A 5762-nucleotide genomic window follows, 5' to 3' on the forward strand; every position below is an offset into this window, starting at 1 on the left:
GGAAGGAACATTTTTACTGTATATCTTTTTAGTCCAGTCAGGTTTTTGCTCTCATTATTCCACCAAAACTGCATTTGTCAAGGTCAGCAGTGACTTCCCCTATGCTAAAATCCAATGTTCTTTTCTCCATCTTCACCATACTTCATTATCAGGAACATCAAACACACTTGATCCTTTTCTGTTCCTGAAATACTGTCTCTGCTTAGCTTCCAGGACTTCACGTACTCTTGGTTTCTCTCTTACCTCACTGGCTCTTCTCATTCTCCTGGCTTCTCTCTAGATCTCTAGATCTTCTCTCTAGCTCTCAGGCACAATCTCCGAGACTCTTTTCTGTCTACATCCACTCATGTGATGATCAAATCCAGCTTTAAATAGTCCATCTTTTAATTTGGTAGCTCCCAAATCTCCACCATTAGATCTGCTCTTTCCTGAACTTCAAACCCAAGTCTTAGTCATCTCAAATTTAACACATCCAAATCATTTTCTGCTCTTCCTTTCCAAAACCTGCTCTACCTTTGGCATTTCAGTTGAGGGAAATCAAATGATCTGGTTGTTTGGGCTCAAAATCTTGCAGTCACCCTTGAGTCCTTTCTTCTCTTACCCAGTGGCCAACCCAGCCACTGCTTCCTCCTTCCAATGTTACCACCATGGTCTACCATCATCTCCCCCCGGATTACTGCAACACCTCTTGACTAGTCTCCTCACTTCTACTTTGGCCCCTCAAGCCTATTCTCCACCCAACAGCCAGAATGACCCTTGTCTACATCATTTCCTATTATTCCTCCACTTGAATTCCCCCAGGGGTTCCATCTCACAGGAAAGCCAGTACCTTACATTGGCCTGCCAGGTCCTCACATCACCCCCAAGATGTCCATATGGCTTATTCCCTCATCTTTGTTCAGATTTCACCCCCAAAGTTTCACCTGCCTGACTACCCTCAACCAGCCTTAAGATCTTCAACTCTGCTGACTTTTCTCCATGTCATCCAGTTTACCATCTCACATTCACTTATTTTGTCTATTGTTGGCTCCCTTCATGAGAAATAACTTTCTTTGTTCACCGATATATCCCTAGAATCTAGAACAGTGGTACCCAGTGGGCACTCAATAAGTATTTCTTGAACAAATAGTGAGTGGGTGAATGGACTGAAAATATTTTGAAATATGTGAATGGTTTACATATGTACAAAATTAAAAAAGAAACAGAAACAGAGAAAGTATCATGGGGAAAGAAAAGAAAAAGCTAAATGTTGCTTAGCTAAATAAATGCATCTAGGTAAAAAGAATGAGGTAACTCTAGGAATCTCCAAACTAATTTATTAAGGAAAAAAGCCAGGCACATACATTAAAAAAATATATACACATTCATATATACTTCTGGAGTGGACCCAAGAAACTGGTTCTAATGTTTGTCCCTAGGGTAGCTAGGGCATGAGAATGAGCTGGAACTTGTTTTTCAAGGAGCACCACTTTGTATTATATTGAATTTTGTACTGTGTGTAAACAATACCTGCCCCCAAACTAAAATCAAATAGTAATAAAAGGTTGTCATTGTGAGTTATACTCCAAAATTAACAATTGATTAGAACTAAGATGTGCAAATTCTCCTAGAAGAATGGATCCCAAGACTTGAGGGTAAGACATGTCTGAATTATTACAGAAATAAACTTCTTCACTGCCCACCCGTCACCATCTAGTGGAGAAATCTTGACCAACCCAACCAACTTTGAGTGTTTGGTGCAGGAGGAAACCATAATTGTTCCATCTAAAGGAACATAGTGGATGAAACCTTGTGTGCCCCATCCTCCCACCAGCAAAGTCTTCCTGAGAAGTTTACCTACTGAGCAAGGATGCTGCAGGATCAAGAAGAGGGTCTGCCCTCCCATAAACCTCACCTTGATATTTGAGTTGCTTTTGCCTATAGGCAAGGCCATCCTGACTTTGGAGATGTTACTGCTTGGTTTTTCCATTGTTGAGGTCATCTCTATTGTCTCTTCATTCAACACTGGTGTTTCCAATAATCTCATAGCTTGCCCCTGACAAATTTTCACTTGTCCACAGAGGAATGAGAAAAAACACAGAACAGTCACTTTTTAAAAATCTGTTGACTTTGTGTGGTGTCAAAATGCCTTCCACAGAATTCTAAAGCCCTGGTACCAGTGATATTTCCAGTAGTATTTAATCTAATTAATCTCCTCCCTTTTAATTCCCTATTCATGAACAGGCTTTAGATCGTTATTCAACTTTTCCCACTTGCCAGGAGTGAGGGCACTGGCCAGATATAACTTCTTAGGATTCTGATTTCTGGATCAGTTGTATCTACTTGTAAATAAATAAATGGGCATTTTGGGATTTAGACATCTGTCTCAAGATTGTTTAATGTGGGGCACCTGGGTGGTTCAGTTGGTTAAGCAACTGCCTTCGGCTCAGGACATGTTCCTAGAGTCTGGGGATCGAGTCCCACATTGGGCTCCCTGCTCAGCAGGGAGTCTGCTTCTCCCACTGACCTCTCTCTTCTTTCACGCTCTCTCTCTCTCTCAAATAAATAATAAATAAAATCTTAAAAAAATAAAACTTAAAAAAAAAAGATTGTTTAATGTGAATTTGCCCACAAAAGAAAAATTTGCTCTCGGGATTTACTATCTTAAGACCAAGAGCAGCCCTCCGTTTATGGAAGATTTACAACCCTCTGCCAACTCCTACCACCCTGCTCTTCACCCCAACCCCAAAACAGACAGGAACAAACAATAGAAATTCTAACACTTTGCCCAGCAATCTAATAAAGTTAAACGTGTTTAAGATACGATACACTGCACACCTGCCAAATCCCTCAGTTGTTCAGACTCTGATTAGAAGTAAAACGTGTCACGTCTGAGCAGACCACTGAGTTCTGAAGTGCTTCAGGACATGTTGTTAACGGCCATGAAGGCTAAGCTATATAGACTTCAGAGGAATTCTTCTGTTGTCTAAAAAATATGTATATTCATGTGTGTTTGGTATTATAATAAAGAAATATTATAAGTCTGTGCTAGAGACTAATCAGTGTTAGGGAGGAAAGGTTGGGAACAGGGATAGGAACAATACTTTCTCTGCAAAACCCTTTAAATCATTTTGAGTTCTGCAGCACAGGACTATATTACCCATTCAAATCAAGAAAAAGTGACATCTGTATCTTTGTGGAGCCTTGTACCTCCTGGAAGTTTTGTGCATGAGGCATCAAGTTATGTCACAATTTTGGTTTCCTCTGTGTCCTCAGCAGGGGATAATATCAGATCCCTTTGGAGACCAAGGATTCATAGGACTCCTAGGGATTAATTTGTGCAATAAAGACATCTTCTAAGTTACTCTATTTGATGCTTAGACATCTTGGGGCCTTGCTCGTGATGGAGGGACTACCCTTCCCGCGATTAGCCAATTCCTGGAAATAGTGAACAATTTGCCTTGAGCCCACCTTGTATATGCAAACCAACCAGTGCAGACCCCACACCCCCACTACCTCCTTTATGGGCTCTCCTACTTTGGGCCACTGTCCACCTGCCCTAATCACCCTAAGAACAGGTGCCAGACACCCAGGAGGGAGCCTCAATGCCCCAAAGCCCACTGAAATTATTCAGCCTGGCCAATCCAAAACCTGCTTTCCCTGCCTTGCCTGTTCTTCTCTGTAGAAATCACAATAAAGGCCCTTGCCCACAGCATCGCCCCACTTCTCTCTCTGCCTCCTGACCAGCCCTGGTGTTTCCCCATGTGGCCCTGCTGGTGTTGTGTCTCCCTCCTCTTGGGGTCTGTGAGTAATAAACCATCTCCTCAATGACAGTTCTCTGATCTGTTGGCCTTGCCATGCCCCTATAATCATAAAATCTACATGTGAAAATAGTATGCACCTAGAGTGGGAAACTGGTATGCAGAAAGTACTTTAACCCCTCTGGACATGGGTCAGAAATCTCACCTGCAATAAAAATGCTTGTAATTTGACAGAATGCCCTCTTAAATGAAGACCAAGAATGCATTCGTTCCCCGGAAGGAGAAAGAGGCCAAGGTTAGGACACATTGCTCAGGGCGGTTTGGCTGCCAGCACCCTGCATATATTTCTATTAATGAATGTTCTATCTTCGAGGACGGTGTGCTTATTAATGAGCCCCCAGTCTGCTCAATTACCAGGTAGCTTGTGCCCGTCTGCTGTCCCGCAGCAAGGACGCGGACCGCCCAGCATGTCAATTCTGCAGGCTCATCAGAGGGCAGACCTAGATCGTGTCCTCGTTGTGCACCTTCAAGCAAACCTCATCGGTGAAATACAGTGTCTATTTACAACACAAAGAGCAGACGATCCCCCTGCCTATAAATAGTGTTTGCTGAAGGTTCCTTTCAAATAGGAAATGCAGGTTTTTTTCATTTAATTTGCCAAAAAATTGTCTTAACTGCATACCCCTTTGCAGTGGAGTAAATGAGTTTCCCCACACGATTTGGTAACAAAGAGGAGTGTCCAGGCCACTGCTGCCAAGGGCCTCCTGGTTGCCAGGGCAGCATGAGGGACATGTCACAGAGGAAACAGAGAGGCAGGTTGTTCTAAAGCAGTCTCTGGAGAAATGTGTGGGCAAGAGTGCAACCTTCCCACGTGAACTTGAACTTGTCTGGTGTTGATTCTCTGAACTGACAGTTTAGAAACTGAAACTTCCTCATTCTTCTACTTGGAAAAGTTTCTTGTCACGGGTGTATTTTGGTAACTCTTCAAAATTGGGATATTTCACATAAAAAGTCAGATTTCCAGCTCCTTTTGAAAACCTGGGAGGGCTGGCCACCTTGAGCCCACCCAACCAGGTGGAACGGTCCACTAAACAGAGCGGTGCTAACTGCTCCCTTTACACAGTGCACGAGCTCTGTGTTTGCTCCAGTCCCCACCACCCCACACTGGCCTTCCCACAGGGATGCTGAGCGCTAGTGACCAATTACCACTGCACTTAAAGGAACAGTTACCTGTACTTCAGATTCTTTCAAATGTCAGCATAAGAATGAGCCTACGTTGTGTTTTTCCAGGGGGGGGAAAAATGGAAGCCAGAGAATGCTCTGATATGCTTCCTAGGAAATCAAATATCCAAACACCTGACCCCTAGTTGAGAAGTCTCACGGTGTACTGACTGGAAATAGTGAAGAAGCTTGCAGCGCCAACCTTGGGTCCCAATGGGGAAACACGGTCCATGTAAGCAGAGAGAGGAGCCTGGCCAGCGGCTGGGCAGAGAGAGAGAAGCAGCTCTGGGGAATAGGGATCCTGAGGATCAACTGTTTAAACCTAGATGGTGATTAACTAAACGTGGTGACTGATTCTAATCTTAAGTGCTAGGTGAGCAGCCCTATCCTTGTAAGGAACTGAATTCACCCGCAAGAGAAGAAAGGCAACTCGCCAACCCCCAACAGCCATCCAAGAGCCTATTTGAAAGCAGGATGCGTTCAGCCGAGCACAGCTGGGAGGCAGAAGGGAAACGCAGATCCCATGGAAATCCCATGCTAGGCTGTCAGGTCACAGAGGAGGGTTCCTGGGGCTGCCAAGAGGAACATGGAGAAAGGGGGGCAACCCCAAGTCAGAAAAACAAAAATCAAAAAAACACAAGCTGTTTGTTCACTTTTCGGTTTAGACAGAGTATTCCCTAGGGTGAGAACAGAACACATTTCCTAAATAACAATGAGACCAGAATGCTTGGGGCCAGCCCTGAGGCGGCCCGGAATAGAAAGAGCCGTACCTTTAGACACCAGACATCTCAAATCCTGGAG

This window comes from Martes martes (assembly GCF_963455335.1).
Source record: "Martes martes genome assembly, chromosome: 6".
NCBI lineage: Eukaryota > Metazoa > Chordata > Mammalia > Carnivora > Mustelidae > Martes > Martes martes.